Genomic DNA, 26278 nt, shown 5'->3' with positions numbered 1-26278 from the left:
GCAACCTAAATGCCCATTGACAGACGAATGCATGAAGATTTGGTACACATATACAATGGAATATTACTCAGCCATATAAAGGAACGAAATTGGGTCATTTGTAGAGACGTGGATGGATCTAGAGACTATCATACAGAGTGAAATAAGTCAGAAAGAGAAAAATAAATATAGTATATTAACACATGTATGTGGAATCTAGAAAAATGGTACAGATGAACCAGTTTGCAAGGCCGAAATAGAGACACAAATGTAGAGCACAAAGGTATGGACGTCAAGGGGGAAAGCGGGGGTGGGGGCAAGTGGTGGTGGTGTGATGAATTGGGAGATTGCGATTGACATATATACACTAATATGTGTAAAATAGATAACTAATAAAACCTGCTGTATTAAAAATAAAATAAAATTCAAAACCAAAAAAACTAGTACACACACCCCACTTACACACACACACACAGACAATAAATATTAGGTCAGAAATGAATAATAAAGATTAAAAAAAGGCCAGGCTGCTTGATGCCCAGGGCTTGTTTCATCAAAGTAAGCACTTAAAAACATTCAGCGATTTTTCCATATTGTTTTTGCAGTAACAAAAACATTTAGTGGGAAGATCAAGATTAAACTCACCAAGGTTGTCAATAACACAGCCAGTGCTGTTCTTATCTTGCTTGACCTTCCTGAGGGCTGATCTTGTCTCCTTGAAAGTCCTTCTTCTGTTTCCTTCCACAACATCATGCTCAGCTGGTGTTCTTTCTTCCTCTTTGGGTGTTCTTTTCAATTTCCTCTTTTTCTAACTCCTTCTTTAAGGTTCTGCTCTCCATCCATTTTTCATTTATCATTCTATGTACCCTCTCCAGGAAAATCTCATCTACTCCAATGATGTCAATTACTTTCTTGGTCATGTTTTTCTCATTTGTTTCTTGTTGATTCCCAAATATTTACATCTAATGCTGACCCCTCTTCTGAGCTCCAGACCTAGATACCTGGTGCTCTCACAATCATTTCCACCTGAAACTCCCACAAACACCTCATTATCTTTCCCCCCAGACCTCACTTCCTCTGTTCTCCATCCCAGGGAATGGCCCTCCATATCCCCTGTTGGCTAAAGCATCCTTCTTCTTCATCCTCCTTCATTTGATCAATTCCTAAATTTTCTTCATTCTACCTTCTAAGTGTCTCTCACATATGCCTGCATCAGCCACCCCCACAGTCACCACCTTAGGTCTGTCCTCTGACTTCTCTATCTGAATGATTGTTTTTTAAAAACTTTTTTATTTTGAAATAATTTAAATTTATAGAAGAGTTTTCAGGTTAGTACAGAGAGTTCCTCTATATTCTTCACCCAGCTTCCTTGTATAACCATGGTACAGTTATCAAAATGAAGAAATTAACATTGCATACTGGATGATTTGGATGGCTTCTGTGACAGATACTCCTGTTTCCCTAGTTCCTCCCCAGAATCTTTTTTTCCCCTTTTATTAGCTGGAAATGGAAATGTGTCCACCTCCAGAGGATGGATCAAGGATGGTCTCCCTCTCACTTTGACTAACTTCCACTCATCCATCAGCACCAGCTGACTCCCCCAAATCTGATGATGTGGTCCTCCAAGATGCTCCCCTAGCAGGCTACTCTTTCTCCACAGCCGCTGGATCGTCACTCTCTGTGTATTTGTCTGTCATTCCCAGTAGGCACTCAGTAACTATTTGCTATATGAATGGATGAATGAGATCAGGGTGGCTGGAGCTATAGGTTTGCAGTGGTGATCCAGAAGGATGGCATCTATGAATCGAGGAGTTTGAAAAACTTATTGGGGACCCAAAGTCCTTTAAAACACAGAGGCCCAGTCCCAGTGCAGATGGACCCTAATGCCATTTCCATCCTCACTCTGACCATCCTAGTGATGAAGGGCAGGGCTAAGCCTGGTGTCACAGGCTCCTTGAATGTCATGTCTGGGAGAGTGCCTTGAATCCAGTGGTTCCTAGACTTAGTTGGCTGACTCAGAACCTCCAGGGATGGGGCCTGGCAATCTGCCTGTTTAATAAGCTTGCAAGGTGATACAATGCACTGCAGGAACCTGGCTCCAGTCCAAGAAGTGAAGTTCAGAAACCCCTTGGGTAGGCCAAACTTCTTATTTTACAGTGTTGGACAATCTGATTGTGAGGGTCTCTTCCAGCTCTGATTTTTTGATACATTACTTTTTTTCTCTAATTTCAAAATAACCTGATGAATCTAAATGTTTTTAATATGAATCATGGATCTACATATTACACTCCTAAAATGCCTGTCAAAAGTCACATATGAGGAAATAACTTCAGTTTCTTAATCTTAATATTTTTTATTCTAAACCTCATTTTTCTTACAGTGTAATATCAGAGATTTAGATTTTATGAATCCTACAGTAGTATTACAGTAGGATCTGATGGGAAATTACATGCATTTGCATCTTTTTTTGATTAATTAATTAATTTATTTATTTTTGGCTGCATTGGGTCTTTGTTGCTGTGCACGGGCTTTCTCTAGTTGCGGCGAGAGGGGGCTATTCTTTATTGCGGTGTGCGGGCTTCTCATTGCGGTGGCTTCTCTTTGTTGCCGAGCACAGGATCTAGGTACGTGGGCTGCAGTAGTTGCGGTTCGCGGGCTCTAGAGCACAGGCTCAGTAGCTGTGGCACACAGACTTAGTTGCTCTGCGGCATGTGATATCTTCCCGGACCAGGGCTCGAACCTGTGTCCCCTGCATTGGCAGGTGAATTCTTAACCACTGTGCCACCAGGGAAGTCCCCATGCATTTGCATCTTGATTTAGCTTTGCAATCATATTCAATTTCCACCCTGGCTTTGGGCAGCCTTTATTTCTACATGTAGCATTTACTGATTTTTATGATTGGAATATAATACAGGTTTTTAATCCAAAAGAGGTTAGTCCTAATGTTCATGCCTCTCCAGAATTATATATCTCTGTCTAAGTAAGCCCAACTGCAGTAGATTTTCCACTCTTTAAAATCCCTAATATTCTGTAATGGTTTGGCTGGTTACTGGATGGAAACAGAAATACCGTATGTCAGAACCTCAACTACCCCCTGCTCTCCCTCCCATTCTAGACAAAGAGAACGAAGTGAAGTTCAGGAGCAACGTGGGCAGCCCTTACCATGGGATCTGCACAGCCATAGCGGAAGCACGTGGCTGGAGGGACAGCTGGGCTACCCAGGCTGACTGATCCTCTTAATATTCGCGCACCTCAGGTGCAAACAATGCAGCTTCCAAGTCTGCATCTTTCCAAAGTAAGGCCCCGTTGCTGAGTGCAATCTGGGGTCAAGCAGGTGGCTAGTCTCAGGAAGTGAAGAAGCTGTTACAGACAAGGGACTTGCAGTCTATTGGGGAAGAAGTTCTGGGAGTTCTAATGAACTCAGCAGTCCACAGAACAGTGACAACATTTTAAAGTTCCCAGGTTGATTTGAATCCTTCAAAGGAAAAGCACACTGGATGTTCAATAGTCAGGGGCGGAAATGATTTCATGGTCTGTGACACACATTTCTCATCCTTTCTTCTTCACTAGTAAGGATTCATTTCCAAAAAACATTTAAGAAACAATTAAGCCTTCACGGCTAATCAGAAGTGCATGGAAATGCTTTGGTCATCATTTTTCCAGGCTGCTGCCATGACATCTGTTCTATACTGCGGCGCTATAGGGAAAGAACCATGACTTTCTACGCTTACTTCCATATCCCCCGCTTCCTGTGCCTGTGATTGGAGGTGAAATGGACCATGCACTGAAGAACTGAAATTCTTATGACATCTGAGGATAGCAAAGGTGCAAGGAGACCCTTTCTGACATTTTGGCTTTGGGGACCCAGATTTGAAACTTGCAGCCAATGTGTCCATCAGAGCTGTGACATGTCCCTTTCTACCTTCCTTTTTTCTTCCTTCCTTCCACCCTCCCTCTCTTTCTCTCTTTCTTTTCTTCTTTACATCTTTTTCTTTCTTTCTTTTCTTTCTTTCTTTCCTTCTCTCTCTCTTATTTCCTTCCTCCCTCCCTCCCTCCCCCTTCCCTCCTTTCCTCCCTTCCTCCCTCCCTTCCTTCCTCCCTCCCTTTCTTTCCTTCTTTCTTCCTTCCTTTCTTTCTATTTCTTTCTTTCTTTCTTTTTTTTTTTTTTTTGTGGTACGTGGGCCTCTCACTGTTGTGGCCTCTCCCGTTGAGGAGCACAGGCTCCAGATGCGCAGGCTCAGCAGCCATGGCTCACGGGCCCAGCTGCTCCACAGTATGTGGGATCTGCCCGGACCGGGGCACGAACCCGTGTCCCCTGCATCAGCAGGCGGACTCTCAACCACTGCACCACCAGGGAAGCCCCTCTTCTTTCTTTCTTTTCTTTCTTTCTTTCTTTCTTTCTTTCTTTCTTTCTTTCTTTCTTTCTTTCTTTCTTTCTTTCTTTCTTTCTTTCTTTCCTTCTTTCTTCTTTCATACATATTGGGCACACATTATGTACAAGGTCATGTACCAAGCTCTGGTTTAGTTGATTCAAAAGAGAGATGCAGTAAAGTGACTGCTGACAGGTATGTATGGAGCATTTTCAATGCTGGGCCAGCCATGCTTTTGTCTAACAATTATTTACTGAGCAGTTGCCAGGCTGTGCCAGAGACACAGAATTAAAGTAGAATGAGTTTCTAAGACCTCACAGTGCAGTCTTAACACCCAGATAGAAAGAGCTATGAAATAAGATACATAATCTTGACTGACATAAAATGCCGATAGTCCATCTACTCATCCTGCTGTCTACTAACCTTCATCCAACAAGTATTTATTAAATGTCTACCACAAGAAGGCTCTATTTTCAGCTTCAGGGATGCCACACTAAAAAAAACAGCATACAAACCATAAACCAAAAAATTAATAAACAGAGTTAATTCTAATAGTGAACAGTTCTACAAAGAGAATAAATCAGGGTGATGTGATAAAGACTGCTCCAGATAGAGAGGTTATGGAAGGCCTTTCTGAGGCAGTGACATTTGAGCTGAGGCTGAAGGGGTGTGAAGAAGCCAGCATGTGATTATCTGGGTGAAAACATAATCCCAGACACAGGGAAGAGCAAATGCAAACATCCTGAGATAGAAATAAGTTTAGTGGGTTCAGAGAACAGGAAAAATACCAGAGTGACTAGAGTGTAGTTAGTGGGGGTGGGGTAGAGGAGGGGTGTGTGGAGTACTAGAAGAGAAGATCTCAGAAAAAGGCATAGACTGGATCACGTGGTCTCTTACAGAACCAAAGACATTTGCATCTTATTCTAAGCACACTAAGAAGCCTTTGAGGGGGACTGGTGGTCCAGTGGTTAAGATTCTGCACTCTCAAATACAGGGGGCCCAGATTCGGTCCCTGGCCAGGGAACTAGATCCCGCATGACACGAGTAAAGATCCCACATGCGGCAACTAAAGATCCTGTAACGAAGATCTCGCGTGCCATAACTAAGACCCAGCGCAGCCAAATAAATAAATATTCAAAAAAAAGAAGAAGCCTTTGAGAATTTTACATTGCAAAGAACATATTCTTATTTATGCTTTAAAAGATTGCTCTGAACCTCTCTCTCAGTGATTCGTTTAACAAGAATACAAAAAAGCAAACAGTAAAGATATAGATCCAAACAACACTTAACTTAATTGATATTTATATAACGTTCCACACCCAATAAGTATAAAATACACATCCTTTTCAGGTGCAAATAGAATACTGACCAAGATCAAACATGTTCTGAGCCATAAAATAAATCTCAACACATTCAAACAATTGAAATCTTATAGAATGTCTACCCTAAACCAATGAGACTAAATTAGAAATCAACTGCAATAAAATATCTAGACAATCCCCCACATATTTAGAAATTAAATAGCACACTTCTAAACACATGGGTCAAAAGAGAAATTACAAAGAAAGTTAGAAAATTTTTGAACTGATTGATAGTGAAAATACAATATATCAACTAAAGCAATACTTTAAGGGATATTTATAGTTTAACTACCTATATTAAAAAGGAAGAAGGTTTTGAAATCAATGATCTAGGTTTCTAGCTTAAAAAACTAGAAGAAGAATGCATTAAATCTGATATTAAAGAAAAGAAATAATAAGCATAAGAGTATAAAGCAGTGAAATAAAACACATACCTCAAATAGAGAAAATTGACAAAGCCAGAAGCTGTCTCCTTGAAAAGATTAATAAAATTTATAATTCCTTATTAAGATTCATCAAGAAAAAAAGAGTAAACACAAATGACCAATTTCAAGAATGAAAGAGGAGATATCCTATAGATCCTACAGACATTAAAGGCTAACAAGGGAATACTATAAACTCTATGTGAATAAGGTCAGTAATTCAGATCAAGTGGGCAAATTCTTTGAAAAACATAACTAACCAAAGTTGACTCAAGATGAAACAGAAAATCTAAATAGCCCAACCTCTACTAAAAATATTCAATTCATAATCTTAGTCAAAAGCATTTTCACATCGATCACTCCAGCCCAGATGGTTTCACCAGTGAGTTCTATCAAACATTTATGGAATTAATAGTACTATTTTTACACAAACTCTTTTAGAAAAATAGATGTGAAGACCCATTTCTCTATCGATTTTATGAGGCTAACATAATCTTGATAGAAAAACCTGACAAAGACATTTAAGTAAAGGAATATATTATCCTTATTCCATGGATGAGAACACTGGGGCTCAGAGAGGCAACATGACTTATCCCAAATCTCAGGGTTTGGAAGTGGCAGAGCAGCCCAGGTTTTCAACCCCAGACTCTCTTCACCATGCTGTCGCCTAGAAAGCAGCCCCTTTACAGTCTGCAAATCATATCCTGTAGGCAAGAATTTAAGGCTACCTCCACCAGAAGCTGAGCCCAGAGGACCAGCCCCCCTTCACTACTTCCTACTCCCAAAGGACTGCAGATGGGTGATTGTGTATCCCTTACTGCCCATTTTGGAGTCCCTGGTGTGAATCCTCCTACTTACAATGAACAGCTGTGTGAGGCCAAAGACCTATGTGTGGTTACAGGAAAAAATTCTTCCATGTTACATCTGGTTTTGTCATTTGGGCCAATAATCCTGTCTAGTCCATTATGTATTGCTTTGGGTAACAGATACGGCACAGAAGGAATGCCTAAAAGTTTTAACAGGAAAACAAGTCACTGCCAGAAGAAGGTAACAGTAACACAGCAGCCTAGAAATAACAAAACTCTGCTCAGTTTTTCCTTATGCGGAGGGTCGAGTACTATTTAAATGGAAGTCTGAGTGCCATTAATTAGTATTCAAATGAGTAACGCCTCTTGTATTTGACCCATTATCAGAGCTTGAAATAACCACCTCAGTTCTTCTGTGACCCTGTAGTTTTGATGTCCTGGGTATGATTTTTTTTTTTTAATTGGGGTATAGTTGTTTTACAATGCTGGGTATGATTTTAGAAGTGGGCCATTGGCTGCCATGTGGGAATTTCCCAGTGTCTGCTGTACTAGGTTGTGAATCTTCATGACCCAGTCTTGCTAGGAAACATGGTGAGGGCTGGCCTTCATCTCGCAGCCTTGACATCTAATGTTGCCACCTTTTCTAGTTGAGTCTACCTCCTAGATATCTCTCAGCTGTGTCCTCCCCTTACTCCCCTCTGTCCTTGTTCAGGGTCTCGTCATCAACTCCAAGGCCATGGCTTCCTAGCGTGTTCCCTGCCTTTAATCTCTGTGCCTGCAGTCTCTCTTTCACAAGATCACTAGAAACTGTATTTCTATGTTGTCTTTGTGTTACACCGAAAATTCATTAGTAGGTCTTTCATAATTCTAGGCTCAATGTGTGTAATTATTGTCCCAATTTAAACCCTCCAAACTGAATTCTCAAACATCCCGCCCCACCCCCTCTTCCACAGCCTTCCCCATCTCAACTAAAGACCATTCCTTTCATCTAGTTGCAAAAATTGGGGGTTGTAGTTGACTCTACTTTTCTCTCTGATCCAATCTAATCAGCAAACCCTGTTGTCTGTATCTCCCAAAGAGATCCGGAATCCACACTGTTCACTGCCTCTACTCCCACCCTGAACCAAATCTCCCCGATCTCTCACTGGGATTATTGCAGGAGCCTCCTTACTGATCTCTCTGCTTCCTCCCTTGCCCCACTACTAGTATTTTCAAAAAGCAGTCAGAGGGCTCCTTGTTAAAACCCAGAAGCCAGATCACGGAACTCTTGTGTGCAAAATCCATAGCTGCCACCTTGCTCAGAGTAAAGGCAAATTTCATTACAGTGGCCTAAAAAGTCCTACTCATCTGGCCCTTCACAAGCTTCCAACAGAACCTTGTTGCCAGCCACTCCCTCTGCCTGGAAAACTCTTCCCCCACATGCCTACATGGCCCACTTCCTTCCCTGACTACCCAACAGTAGTACCCTCTTCTCTCACCCTTCCAACCTTCCTTTCCTGCTTCCTTTTTTTTTTTTTAAAGAACACACATAACCTTCTGATGTACTAATATACTTTTCTAATAATTTATTATTATTTATAATCTACATTCCCAAATGGAATATAATCTCCGTTAGGTCTGAACTTCGTTTATTTTATTCACTGCTGTATCTCCAGTGCCTGGTACATAATAGATGCTCAATAAATATTTATCAAATCAGTGAATAAATGAATATGCTTCTCTACCCTCATCTTCCAGAGGTCCCTCCCACTGAACACTAGCTTTTAAATAATAATGATGATGATAAATGTTTCTTGAAAAAACTTTTCTATAGACTAAAGTGTAAAAGAACCAGAGATAACTGTTGTCAACATATATATGTACAACATATTGATTAAAACAAGCAAACACACAAAAAAAATATAGCCAAAGCATGTGCAAAACACATCAGCACAGAGTGAAAAAAGAGGTCATTGGATTCCAAGGTCTGTGCATTCATAACAATGGCTCCCTGGTCTCAGCAGCAACCCCGTGTTCATGTCACAGGCAAGAAAGCAGATGTTGGGTTTATTGTCCAATACTTTGTGGTGATATGGGTGGGGCTGTGCTCAGATCCCCTCAAGGTCTTACCTAGTAAACGTTCTGATTATTTGGCAAGAATAGAAAGCATTCCTGTGAACTGCACAGTGCCTATTTGAACTCCTCATTAGGCAAGCGATTACTCCAGCACAAACAGATCGCTCAGGCCCGGGATGTTTCCGGGGAAAGGAAATAGCTAAGTCCCTTCAATGCTGTTTGACTCTCCCTGTGTCTGAGGTTGCCAGATACTCCAGGACACAGGTGCATGAGATGGTCCCATTTCCCAGGGCCTTGTTCTGTTTCAAGCTGTGTTGGGACATCTCAGGAAATCAAGATGTGGGTTTCTCCCAGATTAGAACTTCCTTAAGGTTCCTCAGAAAAGAAGGGTTTGTATCTGTAGATGACTTACCCTGAATCTCTCCCCTCCACCCATGCTGCACAACAGACAGCTCCTACAAGTCAGGCATCCCTCCTGTTACAGACAGGAAATCCAAGCTCTCAAACCATCCTGGTTGACTTCATTTTCCTTTCAGCACCTCTTCTGCCCTCAACATTTTCCTCTCCCTCACCCTCAGCCTCTAATCTGGTGGTTCTCAAACTTCAACATGCATCACAATCTCCTGGAAGTCTTCTTAAAGCACAGCTTCCTGGGACCACCTTCCCGACCCATAGTTTCTAACTCACTAGATCTGGGATGGGGCTGGAGACTTCCATTTCTATCAAGTTCCCAGGTGATGCAGATACTGCTGGTCCTTGGACCACGCTTTGAGACTCATTGATGTACTTCATCACTGTTTGAACTCTTTCTCCATTCTTACTTCCAGTGGCTTAGTTTGTGTCCTCACAGATTTTTTAACTTTTAGAACTTTGACTTTAAACATAATATTTCAAAAAAGTGAAGCAACAGGCTCAAAGTCATACAGTTGGAAGGTGGTAGATTCAGGATTCAACCTCAAGTCCTCAGACCCCACGTGGCACCTCTCTTTTTTTTTTTTTTTTTAATTTTAGCAGAGATTTATTCGTGGAAGGAAAGAAAGAAAGGGGGAAGAAGGGAAGAACTAAATCAGGAACCCATCTTGGAATACTTATATTCATCCTAATCTTACCCACCCAGATTTATATGTGTCTACACGCTATTCAGAATGGTGATCCTTAGATAATCAAAGATCATGAATCTTGAAAAACAGCCTATTAATTTCACCCTACTTCACAATTTTTTAAAGTTTCTTAACAACAAGAGCTAAAAACAGAAAAGTTTCTGATTGCCCCTTTGTTAAAGAGAGGCCTTCACCTTGCAGGAGGCCTTGCCTGGAGGACAGGTCTTGCCCGGTGAAGCGGCGTGTGCAAGTTAGGGTAGCATCACCAGCTCCCTTGATTCCTCATGCCTCTCTTCCTTCCACTCTCATCCAGCTACTCTAATGAGCACCTACTGTGGGCCAACGTGAGCTCACCCCTTCATTCTGTCAAGCACCTCTGAGTGTCTACTATACAGCAGGCACTGTCCTCATCGCTGGAGACAGAGTAGTGTGTAACAACAGTCATGTGTCTGTCCTCATGAGCACCCAATGGAGGCCTAATGGAAAGATTAGACACTATCAAGTAACTGCACACAAAATTCAAGTCTTCAGGACTGTGAAAGGAGGGGTTCATGGTGCTCTCAGCACATGGAAATGGGGAATTTAATGGAGACGGGTGTGGAGGAAGTTTCCCTCCGGGGACTGACAAGTAGGCGGTTATCTAAAGGATGGTAGATGTTAATCAGGTAAAAAAGGGAAGCAAAGGTATTTGGCGGAGGGAGCAGCCTGTATAAAGGTCTTGTGGTAGGAAGGACCCTGATGATTACAAGGGAATAAAAGAAAAGCAGTATGGCTACAGCAAGAAGAGTCGAGGGCCAGAGAGGCAGGGAGCCACTGGGCCTTGCCTGGACAAATAGGGCACATTAGGAGGGTTTAACTGTTCAGAACGATAGGAATCCACCGTGGGGGTCTTAAGCAGGGACAGGTGGTTGTCACGTGGAGGAGGCGAAAGGGAGCCCAAGTTCTGAGTGACTACTAAGCATATCCAGCTGGAATCTGAGGATGTCAACTTCACTGGAAGAAAGCATGGCCAGGACGAAGTCTCCAATCTGTGGAAACTAGAGAGACCAAGAGCTTGAAGGGATCTAAAGAAAAATATTTGATTAAATTTTGAAAGCCCCCAAACAGAAAAATGAATTGCATATTCCAAACATAATCATTAAATGTCACCAAGGGGGCTTCCCTGGTGGCGCAGTGGTTGAGAGTCCGCCTGCCAATGCAGGGGACACGGGTTCATGCCCCGGTCCGGGAATATCCCACATGCCGCGGAGCGGCTAGGCCCGTGAGCCATGGCTGCTGAGCCTGCGCGTCCGGAGCCTGTGCTCCACAATGGGAGAGGCCACAACAGTGAGAGGCCCACGTACCACAAAAAGAAAAATATAAAAAACAAATAAATAAATGTCACCAAGGGACATCGCTAGCCTTCCCAAAGGAAAATACACAGCTACTCGGCCACTGTGAACTTAAATTCATCTTGCCTAATGTTCCCAGAATTCGCGTACGCTGATGAAAATTTAAATGTGTTCGGCTGTTTACTGACAGCTGTGGGGAACACATTTCAACTAAATCTCTTTCTTGAACAGCTCACCACTTCTAGTCCTTACACATAATTCCCTGTTTGGAAAACCCAGATTTACCCAGATGCTCCTTTTTCAGGTAGGAGCTGTCTCTCACCTCTCCCAATCTTTTATTTACAGACAAGCGATCTCCTCGGCGACCCCTGGCAGCAGTGTCCCTCCATCTCATGAATGAGATGCCAGTCTGATACGTCATCTGTGTTTTGCTTCAGCCTGAATTCTGGGAAGTGTTGCCATTTCCCTTCCTGAATATTTGCTTTGAAAATAAAGAGAGGATGTTCATCTTCCCCAAGAACCTCCCAGGGCGTTCCTGCCTTCAGTCTTCCCCCTGCCTTGGGAAATTCCATCAGGCAAACACGAGCTGGACTAACCACTCAGGTGACTGGACTCCAAAGAGGAGGAGCCCAAGGAAAAGCCTTTTGCAGAATCCTTTTCCCTTTTGATACCCAGGCAGTGATTTTAGGAAGGTGACCTGTGTTTACTAATACCCACGCACCAATTTAAGTAGACTTCCAAACCACGCTCAAGGACACAGATGCATTAAAAAGCCCAGTGGCCGGGCACCTGGGTTCTGGGTCTGGCTTTGCCAGTGAGCAGCTCTGTGACCTTGAACGAGTATCTTTGGTTCCTGGCCTCTGGGTCCTCAACTGGAAAATGGGAGAGTTGAATTGAATTACCAATGTTTTCAGTTTTATTTTCGATCTTTTTTATTATTATATTCTTACTGCTCTAGGCCCCCATGTTTGAAAGATTTTTTGACTCTATGCACTCTGAACTTATTAAACAGCTTTTATTTTCTTTTTTATTCATCGAAGCACACACCAGAGGCTCTGATCAACGTGGCTAATTGATGTTATTCTGGCCAAATAAACTCTCATTGTAAGGGCGTGTAGTTGCTTATAGGATGTTTGAACTTTTGAAAATAGGTTGCAAATCCCTACTGCAATATTCGTAGACCCCTAAAAATCCTAAGGATCCCAAATGGAGGAACAAATAGGCTAAAACATCTTTAGAGAAGCCAGCTGTATCCAGTGTCCTGAAGCTTAGGCCTGAGGAGACAGAACACCAAGTCCCTATACTAGGGGAAAAAGTGTTCCACAACTGAGTGAAATGGCCCAGGCTCGAGCTAGACAGACCTCTGTCTTTCTTCTCTGTTGACGGAGAACCATTATGTGTCTCTGGATGACATCTATCTACGTTTCCCTTCCATTTAATCTTGCCAGTGGCTGTATTCATGAATAGCCCAGATCTCTCCATCAACTGTATCCAAAATGATAAATACCAAGCAGCTCATTTATCTTTTTGATGGTTCCATAGCCCAACTTCCCTAATACTCGTGATTATGCTAGACATCAAAGGCAGACAAATCGAATTCCTTTTCTAACCCCACTTTATTTTTTTAATACACTGATTGAGCGCCTACTATTTTCCAGTCACACAGTAGGTACGTAACACATGCTTGCTGAATGTAGGCCTAAATTAACCAACTCAGGTAGGAGCAAACTTTGTTACACATTTCCACACATCCCATGTCATTGAACTCTCTCAAAACCCCTGTAAGGTAGGGAATAGTCTTCCCATGTTACAACTGAGGAAACTAAATCTCAGATGCTGTGACTTGTTCAGGGTCATACAGCTAGGAGGTAGTGAGGTAGAACTTGAATACAGGTGTTTGGTCTACACCCTTGGCTGGCGCTCTCCAGGGCAGCCCCTTGTGGACTCCTACTGTCCCATCCTCTAGCAGTTCTGAATGAGCTGACCCCGTCACTTCTCCCTCTTCATCACAGCTCACCCAGTTCATTCATCCAGTCCTTAGCTACCATCCTGCTCGCCATCACCCAAGGGCACATCAGTGCTTCTCATTGTGAGGGGCTCCATCACCTCCTCTCTGGGACCTTACCCAGCTCCCACCGGTCCTCTCCTCACCTCCCTCCTAAGACCTTCTCTGTCCTGCAAAGGGTCTGACCCACTCCCTAAAACTCAACTGGATCATCAGTTAGCTGGGTGATGTTGGGCCCGTCATATCCCCAGTCGGGGTTCCCATTAGTTAAATGGAATGATTTCACTTGGAGGCCCTAGCAGCTTTGACATGGGTCCCTCCAGCCAACACACTTTCTTCTCTCCCTTCCCTTTCTCCCTTTCTGAGCCCTCCTTCCGCCTAGGGGCCAGAGCCCTCCTCTTTCCCAAACAACTTCTGGAATTCCAGCTCCTCAGAGGCTTCCTGAAACAAGTAACCCAAGAGGGCTGTTTTTAGCCTCTTGACTCTGGCCCAGCGCTCAAATATCTCTCAACGCTGGAACCACAAACTCCCAGAGAAACACACAGTGTCGGGGTTAATGAGCACCTACCTGCTGCTGCCCGCCTGCCTGTGGTTCTCCATCCTCGGAATCTGGACACAGATGAATCCATTCCCTCATCACTCCACCTGAGTCACTCCGGTCAATTTTGGAACAAGTGACATTACATTTTCCCTCTATCAGAATTGGAAGGTTCTTTTAAAACGAAGGTTCGTGTTACCTCCAACACCTATGCCCATTCTACATACAAAGAAAACAAGACCCCCAAACCACTGGATAGAAGGTTATAACCAAGAACGTGAAGAACAGTCAATGACGGGCCTTTTTCTTGGGGATTGATGGAGGAGGTATTTGACTGAACACATTCCTTCCTCTCGTAGGATAGGCTGGCAAAGGACCACTGGGAAAATGGCCTCTCGTGATTAATCCTATTATCAATGACAAGGCCTATAGGTTTCCTGCCTTTATTGGCACAAGAGTTCAACTGCTCAAAAACATGGTGCTGATGACAGCACTATGGCCCCACCACTTTCAGACTGACTTGCCTGAGATAAGGGCCATGGCTATACTGCTGGAAGAAAAACAGGAGACCCAAACCTGTCATCCAAATATTTCAGTCTAATATCAAGTACCCCCATGGTCATATGCACGCACATGCATGCAGGCGTGCGTGCGCGCGCGCACACACACACACACACTATCCTGTCCCTTTGATTAAACAAATTTTATACCCATGATGCTCTTTTTTTTTTTTTTTTTTTTTTTGCGGTACGTGGGCCTCTCACTGTTGTGGCCTCTCCCGTTGCAGAGCACGGACTCTGGACGCACAGGCTCAGTGGCCATGGCTCACGGGCCCAGCCGCTCTGTGGCATGTGGGATCTTCCCAGACCGGGGCACGAACCCGTGTCCCCTGCATCGGCAGGCGGACTCTCAACCACTGCGCCACCAGGGAAGCCCCCATGATGCATTTTTAATGAAGGGAAACAATATCCCAAGGCTAGTGTTTGGGGACAGACCCTCCCCCTTCTTGCCTGGTTGGCAAGGTGCTGAGTCAAGTCAAGGATTTGGAGTCAGAAGAAACGGGACCAGGATTCTGGCCTTAAACTTGACTCACTCTTCAACCTGTTCAAGTCCTCTGTTTCCTGATCCATAAAATGGAAACGTCACACAGTTGTTCACAGTAGCACTGTGTGCATTAGAAGGTAAAGGATGTGAAAGCTCTTTGCAAACTGTAAAGTACTGCTCAAATAGAAGTTATTAATACCAGGCTTTTACTCCAGGGATCTTCTGGGAAACTCACATGGGTGAGCCTGGTCACATGTATGCACACACTGCTGCCAGCTCACCTTTCTCAGAGGTAACTATGCCTTCATGCCTGTCCACGCAGAAAGCCACAACAGCTGCCCCACACCCGCTGCCCAAGCTCCTTCACCAACATCTGTAACCTTCCAAGGACTGACCCCACTGACCAGCCTAACCAGCCATACCGACACTGTCATGGTTACCCATAGAGCTTTCTTTCTGCCTACCTTCCCCCACCTCGAATGCTCTGCCCCACCTCCCCAGCCTCCACAGCCTCTGCACATCAGAAGCCTACCCATCCTTCAAGGCACAATTTTAATGCCACCACCTCCAGGAAGTCTCCCCTGGTTGTTACCCCACCACCCTCAACAGAAGTGGTTTCCTCTCCTCTGAACTCACTTTATCATCCTTCTCTTATAGGGTCTATTTTCTATTAGAGTGACTTGTGGGCATGTTCTCTCTCCCTTTACCAAAGTTGGAATTCCTCAAGACCAAGTTCTCTGTCCATCCCCCCCACCCCACCCCAGCACCTTGTACAATTCCCAGCAGCAGCAAGGGCATGGTGTTGAAGGAACAAATGAATGAACGCACTTCTCCTTCCAAACACAAATACCAACAGCAAAACGGACCTCTCTCCCTGAGCGTGGGGTTGGTAAAGAATGCTGCATCTGGAACACAGACAGAAGATCTCAGGGACATCAGCAAGTGGGGATCACAGGAAAGTGGGTAACACAGAGATGGAAAGTCAGTTGGTAACATGAAATATCACATAACACATGGGTTGACGGTCAATCACCAAGTAACCACAAAGTCCAGGGTGTATTTTGAAAAGGTAGCCAGAGTTACAGGGCATGTTTAATAAAAATCATAGTAATCATGAACAGATTTAATTTTTTATTGTTTTACAGCTATTCTTCCAGGATATTCAAGCAAATATCCAACCTCAGAGGGAGGACCTGGAAATGGCGGCCTAGAGGTGGTACCACCCAGGCCAACCAGGCAAAAAGGGGGAGCGTCTGTCACCAAACACTAGCTTTGGGGTATTGTTTCTCGTCATTAGTCTGGGAACGGAAGTTCTAGGCCAAGCTTTGCAACTAACTGGGTATGTAGACATGTCAGAAGGATGCCATTTTGGTCCCCTTCTGTCTATCCTCCTGTAAATCATAGTTAGAGCAGGTGCTCTTACATGACCCTCAGGTAAGGAAGGTGCGCGGGTTTCCCAACTTTCCCCAATGCCTTCAAGCCATTTCCCACTGACTTCTGACCAAAGACCCTCCGGGTGTACTCGAACACTGGTCAACTTCACAGTAGCACATCGTTGGCCGAAGCAAGGTTTCCTGATGACAAGTGTGGAATGGGAGTCCCAAGAAGCAGAGAGGGCTGCCGTCAACTCATGACCCAGGGTCCGCCTTCAGTTTTGGGTGTCCCTGCCCCTGGATATCGTAGGCGGCTAAGTCCAGGTCAGGGGCCCGGGCTGGGGTTCTTCGCTCTGCTGTCTTGTCTTTCGGAGGCTCAGCTTCCCACAGAGCAACATAACACCTCTGAGCCAGGGTCGGTGGTTGTGTATTCCCTGAGCTGGTCACCAACACCCCTGGGCCATTGCCCAGAGCCCAGCGGTCAGCAGCCAACTGCAGGGGGTGGAAGAAAAACAGGAATGTCCCCTCACCCCTCCGTCACCCACGCCCAGTGCAAACAGTGCTCACCCCTCAGAAGCTAGCAATTAGATGTTCCCAGGGCGGCCTGTAAATTGCTAACTTCTCTCTTTGGGAGGTAGGAAGGAAAGAGATTGCTACTGAATATTTCTCTATTTTTCTGCCTGTGGGTGAGTGTGTGTCGAGAGATAGCGTGTGTGTGTGTGTGTGTGTAAATCCCCCTCCACCCCGTGACTTACACAACTGGGTATTTACACACCAGATGATCCCTGCAGGAAAAGGCAAGTCCCCAGCTGCTGTGGAATTTTAAGAGATCTCCCTGGAATGCCCTTCTGGGATGTCTGGTTCTAATTGCCTCTGTAAGCTGGTGCTGGGGAGCTAGCAGAAGCAATGAGAGGTGAAATTAAACAGATTCCAGTTCACATCAGACCCCCAGCCCTGCCAGAGTCCCCCAAGGGCTGGAAAAGAAAACAAACGCAGCCACGGTGGTGGGTGTGGTGGAAAGAACTCTAGACTGGAAATTGGAAGGCCCAGATTCTTGTCCCTGCACTGCCACTAACGCCCTGCCCTGTGTGGCTTTGGACCCATCGCTTCCCTTCTCGGGCCGCCAATTTCCTCATTTGCTAAATACGTGGTGAGGACTGCTGGCAGGTCTCCAAGAGCCCCGTCCCAGCCCCAGATTCACGGACAGAAATATCAAACTCTCATTGCAGAGTTTGTGGGCAGGGAAGGGGGGGGGGGATTTTCTTCCGAACTTCAAAACCAGATGCTCTGCATTTTTAGATCTTTAAGAAGAACCGGGGAAAGGGAGAGGATTTCATTCCCATCCACTGTAACCTAGTCCCGGCCCCAGCCCCATTTTTCCTGTCTCCTTGGCGGGGGGGATAGGGATGGTTGGACACCCAGCCAGAGAGGAGACAGGGATCCCACAGTTCCTTAGCGCCCCCTATAGGCCCAAAGTGCGGTCGTGCTGAAACTGGAGTTATCCAGGCAGCCACCTGCACCCCTGCATCCAAGGTTTCTTCTACTGCAAATCCTCGGGTTTTAGAAGCAGACAGTTCAAACTGGCCCCTAAGTTGTGGGGAATTTCTCTCTGTTTGTAGCCTGGTGCTTTAAGGCTCAGAGTAAAGCTGTTGAACTTAGAGCCACAACAGGCCGGGGTGGAGCACCCCGTAGGGCTCCTAGGGTACACGCACAGTGCAGCCGGGGTCACCGGTACCAAATGCCAAAGCCTTCTGGTTCACACTCTGCTCTTACCCACCCCACCCCCGCCGGCCCCCTCACCCCCTAACCCCACAGAGGATGCTTGCACATCTCCAGCGACTGGGCGCTCACTACTTTCTGAGTCAGCCTGTATCTGGTAGGGATTTTGTACGGTTAGTGACAGAGCTCAGATCACAAATTTGACTTTGTCAAATTGGGGGTTTATTTGCTCATCAAAAAGGCATTGGCAGATAGCTACCGTCCACAGAATCATCAGGAACTAGAGCTCCTTCTAGATTTTTCTGTAGCCATTCCTAGAGCATGACTCCCTCATGGGCCTCGTGGACCAAGACGACCACTTAAGTTCTAGCCATCACCTCTGTGCCCAGAGAGAAAGAAGGGGGAGAGCAAGTGTCCCCGGGGTCCCTTCCCTCGAGGTCAGCCCCCTTGAAGACCCACCTAACGGCTTGCACTTGCATCTCATGGGCCACTCCAGCTGCAGGGATGGCTGGGAATGTAGTCTCACGGACACTTTGCATAAAACTGGGGTCTGTTACCAAGGGAGAAGGGAGAGTGGACATCGGGTAGACAAGGGCTAGACGGCTGTACAGCCCGTGCACATTGAGAGAAGCCATGAGTGGCTGCGCGGCTCTGCTGTTGTCTTGCGGACACCGGTTTCCCTCTGCCTGCAGAAAGGACAGGAGTCCTGCGAGCGCTCACCTGATGCAAGAAAACGCTCCGCCTCCCCACACAGGACCAGACTCCTGCCAAGCTGGTGAAGAGATGGTATCTGCCCGATCACTCTCTCCCGAATGTGATGCCAGGCAGCTTCCTGTGAGCCAGGCCTCTCTGGTACTTTCCCTAGGGAGACCTATGCCAGCTCACCCAGGAGGACCTGAGCCCAACTTCAGACACACCCCCGAGGTGCCTGCTGCCAGGTCTACTGCTTCCCAGCAGGCGAGAGTGATGATTTGTCCCTGTCCTCTACCCCGACTGGGGGGTGGGGGGAGGAGGGGAGATGCCCAGCCCCCATTTGGATGTGCCCTCTATTCCAGGGAAAGAGTTCACTGAGTTCTCCCCAGATTTTTTCTGCTGGGCGCCAAAGCCATGCATCAACTCAAAAAACAAACCCTTACATGTTTAAAGTCGGTACTGAGAATGGTAGACACAGAATGTATAGCCAACAGAGACTGACTTGGCCCCGCAGCTAACTTCTTAATTAGCTGCCTTCTGGTTTTCTGGTGTCAGATGCTCCTGGTACTTTAGGCTTGGAGAGGAGGCCCTGCCTGCCGTTGATCTCCAAGCTCTGCATCATGTGGAGGATGTGATTTCCTCCCCCTCAGGAGACCCACAGGCCTTTCCCTCCTCCTTGGACCACTGCAAGGCTGCTTTCCAGGGAAGGAAACTGAGGCACGGAAAGGTGGTCACTTACACTGGACCAAGATGTATGGGTAGGTGAAGGAAGGAGAACACGGAGGAGTAAGCTTCTTTGGGGAACGACTTTCCAAATCTCCTAGGGGTGCTCCAGGTCTTCACTATGGTCTCAATCGGTATTTCTTTCTTATTTCAACAGCCATCTACGTAATTCAGTAAGTGCACCGTTTGTGACAATCAGCTGCATTCTCTTCATAGAGCATCATCTGAAGCGGGTTCCAGTTGTCCCCACTCTTATTAGACACGCCCTAAAAATGCCTCTTCCCTCTTCCTGTCACCTTCATCCATTCGGTTCTCTCATGAAGAGAGAGAGGCCTTTAACCATACAATTAAAGTACGATTTGCCTTTAAGATGGCATTTCCAGGAAGGAACCACGTTTAAAGGCCAGGACCACCTCTCTGGGTAGGCGAGGGAGAGAAATAATCAGCTTCAATTTGTGAAGAACCATTTATCATGAATGCTCTAAAACGATGTCTGTTTTAGATCTTTTCTCAAGTCTAACAAAGTTATTGCACCTATATCACGGAAAGGTTCCTAGACTCCTGGGCTCTGCATACAGCCCCCCAGAGGCCAGCTTTTCCATTTCTTAGAATATACTTAAGGAAAGACAGAGTGTCATTTTTAGCACTTTGCTAGTTGGTACTTTTTTTTTAATATATTTTTTGTGCTGTTTAATGCTAGGTACTTAATACTTTGGAGCACTTAAAATCCTAACAGTACATTGAATTATCAAGCTTTATAGCCAGGGAAGCTAGAAGAAAGGTTCAAAGAAATGGTCAGGTGCGTGCTCTGTCTTCAGCTCAAGGTAGAAGCAGGAAGTAGAGTCCCATGACTGCATCATACTGACAGCCTGACTCCATCCTTGCCTGTCTGTATACATTGAAATTATTACTGAGAAAACTCAGCCAGATCTCTCATTTCTCCGGAGCTCAACCGTAATGCCTCCAAAGCCCAAAGTCAGAGTAGCTGAAATGGAGCAGCAACTTGGCTTGAATAAATCATTTCAATCCTTAGATGATTTTTCTTATAAAGTAGGGGTCACATCCCCCAAGGACCAGCGCAAGGTCTCTTGAATTCCTGGAAAACGTCATAGGAAACGCAAACAAGAATGTATTTGTAGTAGCGATCTCTCAACATCTACGTGGTGATTATTTGTTTAATAAGCACTGACTGAAGGTTTCATGCGCATTGCGTTTTGGGCACACGGGACTTGGGTTCCAGGATTGACTGCTGGTGTCATGGAGCAAAAAAGGGTGAATGAAACCCCAGTCCATAAACTGGAAGATATAAACGTTCAGGAAAAAGACAAGGTGTGGAAGAGAGGATATAGTATCTTGACATTTGCATTTTTTAAAAAAGGAAAAATGAATATGATTTCCATAAAAATGCATATGGAAATTTTACATGTTTACTTTTATTATAAGCATAATGGATATACCCGGTAACATCAGTTACTGGAAGAGGGGTAACGGGTGGTGGGAATAAGAGATAAGAGGGAGAGTTTCCACTTTCTACCTTTTGTACCTTTTGAATTTTAAACTGTGAGAATGTATTACCTATTTACCAAAAAAATAAATCACATTTAATTAAAAACCTAATGCTATCTATATTCCAAGTGGCAGGGTCAGTGGCTCAGAGGCCTGGGAGGAAGGGAAAAGCCATCCACCTGGCTGATGGTCGTAACGCCCGTGGACCTCACACTGGGCACCACCTGCTACCCAGCGCCCTCCTGTGGGCCCAGGCCAGTGTGTGTCCAGGAGTCAAGGCTCATGTTATTTCTTCAAGCAAAACAAGAAGGACGTAGTTGCCAACTGGCTTGTAATGCTTTTCAAGCAAAGTGACCAGACTCCTTATGTCCTTGTCTGGGAACCTGGCTGTAGAGGGTTGCAGACCAAGCAGAGGGCATCCCAGAAGCCGGCCAGGAGGGACTGGGACGCATGCACCAGGAGGGAGCGTTGGAGACATCATCATGTAGCCTGGGAACGAGAGGGTTGGTGGAGCCAGCGCCCCATCTCCAGCTGTGTGAAGGGAAGCTGGAAGAACAGGCAAGATGAAAGCCCGGGCAAACTGTGTGTCCTGGGCAGGCTACACACCTCTCGGAGCTACCTTCCTCGTCCATATCCACAAGGGGACAATAACACCTATAGCAGTGATCCCCCCGGGGTTTTCTTTTTCTTTTTTAAAAATGTATTTGTTTATTTTTGGCTGCATTGGGTCTTCATTGCTGTGCGCAGGCTTTTTCTCAAGCTGCGGCGAGCGGGGGCTACTCTTCGTTGCGGTGCGCGGGCTTCTCATTGCAGTGGCTTCTCATTGTGGAGCAGGGGCTCTAGGCACGCGGGCTTCAGAAGTTGTGGCACGCGGGCTCAGTAGTTGTGACTCGCGGGCTCTAGAGCGCAGGCTCAGTAGTTGTGGTGCAGAGGCTTAGTTGCTCTGCGGCATGTGGGATCTTCCTGGACCAGGGCTCCAACCTCCAACCGTGTCTCCCGCATTGGCAGGAGGATTCTTAACCACTGCGCCACCAGGGAAGCCCTCCAACCCCGCCCCACCCCCCACCCCGCCCCAGGGTTTTCTTGATCAGGACATAATGTATGCAGGATGTCTGGCACTTAGTAGGGACTCTGCAGAGGCTCCGGCACCGCGTCTCTACTACATAACTTTCCTATCCAAGCAAGTAGATCTGCCCCAGTGGGTGAAAGTTGCAAGAAAATGGACTCGGGCTTCTATTAGGAAAGACTTTCCTACGAACAGAACTGTTCAAGGAGAGAGCAAATCTCTCTCGAGGGGCAGCATTGCCACATGGTACTTCCTAGGAAGAAACCAGAGGCCCCGCCTTTGTTGTCTCTAAGCTTCCAAAAGGAGGCAGGGTCGGAGCCCCTAGGCCCTTCCTCTCCAGCTCCTCTCCGTTCCTGACCCTCCTCCAGCCAGCCTGCTCCCAGAAAGGCTCAATTAAGAAGGCATTTCCAGACCTCTCTGCGGCTGGTACCACAACATTTTTTGCATTCCCTCCTCTGCTGCTCCAGGAGGTGTGTGTGTGTGTGTGTGTCTCACCTGCCTCAGGAGTCCTGTGACCCTGCCTAAAAGGGATTTTCTCCTTTGACCTCACTGGTAGAATTTTCTCCAGGCTCTAGAAAGAATTCTCTTCGCTGTGCCCTGACTCTCCAGGACTTCTGAGCAGGTGCCGTTCTGAGCTCATGGGGATTCTCGGATAAGTGGGGTCTGGCCTCTGGGCTGGGATAACTACAGTCAAATGGGGGTGACACTTATGCAAGTACCTCACCCCCTGGGAGAGCTGTGATCCACGCGCGGGCATGGAGCGCCAGAGACCCAAGGAGGCAGCGGGTGATTAATCCTGACACCAGGCGCACAGGTCAGCGATAGCTTCACGCAGTAGGTGAGGTTGAAACCCGGGGCTCAGGAATGAGTCAGAGATTTGGGAGTGGGAGGAATGCCCATGATTTCGAGGCTCCTGTTGGCTTCATTTTTGGTCTGCGAATCATTTTCTCTTGGGTTTTCACACCAGTGAAAGCATTTCCCTTGCAGGATGTGACCCGCCCTGGCTTCAGATACCCCTTTGGGCGGGGCCTTGCAGGAAGGACCTGTCTGGCTGCCAGAGCTGGACCAGATCTGCCCCCCAAACCTGGGAGACGCTGCCCCCCTCCCCTTTTCCTCTCTCCCCTCCCGTGCCCCTGGGGAAACTTATCCAAGTTCCAAAGAGTAAATTTAAGTCCTTGGCAGCCCTCCCACAGATGACTCCCAAATTATCCCATTCCAAGGCGGGTGGTGTGGGAGGCCAGGAGTTCAGTCCCGAGGATGTGGCCCGGTGGTCTGAGAGCTCCGGGCGCCATCTGCTGGCGGAAACCAGCAGGCAGCCTGGAGTGGGAGGCGGGGGAGGGCAGGACTTTACCAGTGACAGGACAAGCCTGGTCTCGCATCCCTGACAGTGAAGGCAATTCACTGTCTCACCGACACGAGACAGAAAAAGGGGGAGAAAAGGCGCGTGCGTGCGTGCGCGCGTGTGTTCTGAGTTCGTGCGTGTGTGGATTCCTCCACGGTCTCCGCCTGCAGCCGGGCTGGGGGCAACCTGGAAGGTGTGTTGGGATGGTGTGCATGCTTCTGTTATTTTTCCCTGGGGTGAGTCTTCCAGTCTGTCTCCAGAGTAAAAAGACAGTAAATAAGAAGGTAATCAGGCCCAGATGTATCCCTTCAAGGGAAGTTTCCAGATGTCCTCTTATGAATCCTCAGCCCAAACGTGGGTGATGTGTGAGACTCTGTTGATTGCGTTTTCCTTTGGGGAGAGTGAGACAGTGCGATCAAGGTCCAGAGCAAGAATACCGGTCTTTACTACAAACATCAGATGACCCTGTGATACAGACCCTACAGGTCATTTAGCTCACCCTCACCATTTGCAGAGTAAGAACCATGAGTCCAACGGCAGAAGCGCGTGAGACATCCCATTAGACTACCTTTAAAGTCCTTCTCAACCATCAGTTCTGGACAAATCCCCACCGCAACCCAGCCCGGTATGTGTGCCAGGAGGATCCCGGGCAGCTGCTCCCTGCCTTGCCCACCTCTGCCTCACCTCTTCTCTCTATTCCTGAAGGAATGTCCTGGCCCATAAATCTTGAGAGAATTATTATTTCCTGCGGCATCTCTTCGTTGGAAAATGTGGCTTTCTAGTTTCAGGCTCAGAACCAGATTGGGGTCACAGTTCTCAGGTGGGAGCAGAATTTCTCCTGGATGGTGGTGGGAAGGACACCAACCTTCCATCGCCCCCTGAGGGGCTACCAAGGACACTCCTTACTTTTCCTGGCTCCCAACTAATGCTGCGGAAACAACCAGACCAGAAAGTTCTCTCTGCAGGTTGTAAGAACCGCCAAAAGACCCAGGAGAAGTGAAGGGCTTGGTCCCTATGCTCACATCACCTGGAAGAAGGAGGGGGGTGGGGTGGGCGGGAATGGTATCTTCCTGTATTCTCTCCAAAACCACTGCCTCTGACTTAAGTTTCTTCCCCTCCACCATGAGCAAAATCTTCCTAAAACACAACTCAGCTCAAAATCCTGCAGGCAATGCCTCCTTTCTGCCTATAGGATAAGTCCAAACACCTTTACGGGGTCTTCAGGGTCAAGCCCCTGAAGACATGACCCCCACTTCCCACCCACACGTGGCTCCCTTGCCGTGTTTCCACACATGTGACGAGTTCCAGCCACGTCGGTCCCTTCCCTGTTTCCGGTCCCTCTCCCACAGTACTGTCCTGCAACTACTGTCACCCCCTGCTTCCTTCAACTTCATGCCCTTTCCTCTACCTCCAAATGTTGAAATCTTTTCTGTTTTTCGAAAGCCTATTAAAGGTCACTTTCTCCCGGAAGCCTTCAGGGATCTCCTCCCTCCAAAGTAAACAGAACGTCTATTGGGTCTCCCAGAATATATTGGGTCTGTACACCTTCAGGTTCTTGTAGGCTCCTTTATTCTGCAGCCCCTCACCCACATGATTACTCCCTCTCTTAGATTCTGAACTTCTTGAGGGCAGGGGCAGAGTCTTGTTCTTTTGCATCCCCCTTCTCCCTTTCTCCCTCCACCCAATGACCCAGCACTGTTCCCAGCAGTGAGGATGTTCTCGGGGGAACTTGTAAATGGTATTCAGATGATCCAATATTTTGACTTTTCCAACCTCTCCTTCCCTCCCAAAAGGACACATTAACCCAAAAGAGCAGCTTACTTTGGAGAAAAACTTCTCACCACCATCATCCTTCTCAGAGGAGCACTTGGCCCCAAGCCCCAGTGTGCCGGCAGTCGCTGTGCTGTGAATGCCCCAGCTCCTGGCATGCCTGGTCCAGACTCAGGATCTGCAGGGAACCTCATTCCAGAGCCGAGGACCTCCACTGAGAAGGAAGTAAGCTGAGCTCTCAGAATTCATAGCTGGAGAACTCCAGAAGGAAGTCTCAACCTGCTGCATCCTCCATAGGTCCCTGGAGAGAAAAGGTGTTTTTACAACATTGGTCTAGAGATGGGCGTTGGGAGACAGCTACTAGCCCTGGCTTTGCTGCAACCAGCTCTCAAACCTGAGGCGAGTTCCCTCCCTGTCTGTATAATGTGGCGGCTGGCCTGGATCATCTTGAATGCCTTTGCAAGACTGACACCCGGGAATCGTAAGGACACGAACCAGGCAAGTGGCTCTGCATTCAAAAACCTTCACACATTTTGCCTCTACAGTTTTAAAATGAAGTTGCATAGGGACTTCCCTGGCGGTCCAGTGGTTCAGACTCCGCACTTCCACCGCAGGGGACTCGGGTTCGATCCCTGGTCAGGGAGCTAAGATCCAGCATGCCACTCAACGGGGCCAAAAAAAAAAAGATGCCAGAGTTGTGTTGATATCAAACAGTTTTGGTCATCCAAAGTTTTCATGAAAAACCTCCAGCCAATAAATCATTTATTTCCTGATCTTTTGAGATGTTTGATAGTTGCCATTGTATATCTGTGAAAGCTGAGATGGGAAAAAAAATACATATATTCAGAGCCAAGATTTTATTTCCCTTAAATAATTTCTGTAGTCTCATAAATACACTTTTCTTCATGCATTTGTCTAATTTTCTTCTTGGGTTACGTTCCTTAAAATAGAACTGGTGGGCCAAAGGATATGGACTTTCTGAAGAGTTCTGATATTTCAAAACTCTTCTTCTGAACGGACCCCCTTACAGAGGCTAAGTCAGCCAGGCTGCCTCTGGCATTCCCAACTTGATGAA

At 46.5% G+C, this 26278-nt stretch overlaps 1 long non-coding RNA gene across 1 annotated transcript; it reads left to right on the top strand.

Moving 5' to 3' along the window:
• The first annotated feature begins 22709 nt into the window (after positions 1–22709).
• Positions 22710–26045, top strand: LOC137224485 (uncharacterized). The gene is made up of 3 exons (XR_010943359.1): positions 22710–22929; positions 23948–24058; positions 25227–26045. It is a non-coding gene; the product is annotated as an uncharacterized lncRNA (long non-coding RNA).
• Positions 26046–26278: the final 233 nt, after the last annotated feature.

Source organism: Pseudorca crassidens, chromosome 5 (genome assembly GCF_039906515.1).
Source record: "Pseudorca crassidens isolate mPseCra1 chromosome 5, mPseCra1.hap1, whole genome shotgun sequence".
Classification (NCBI taxonomy): Eukaryota; Metazoa; Chordata; class Mammalia; order Artiodactyla; family Delphinidae; genus Pseudorca; species Pseudorca crassidens.
This window is presented reverse-complemented; position numbering and strand designations above follow the sequence as displayed.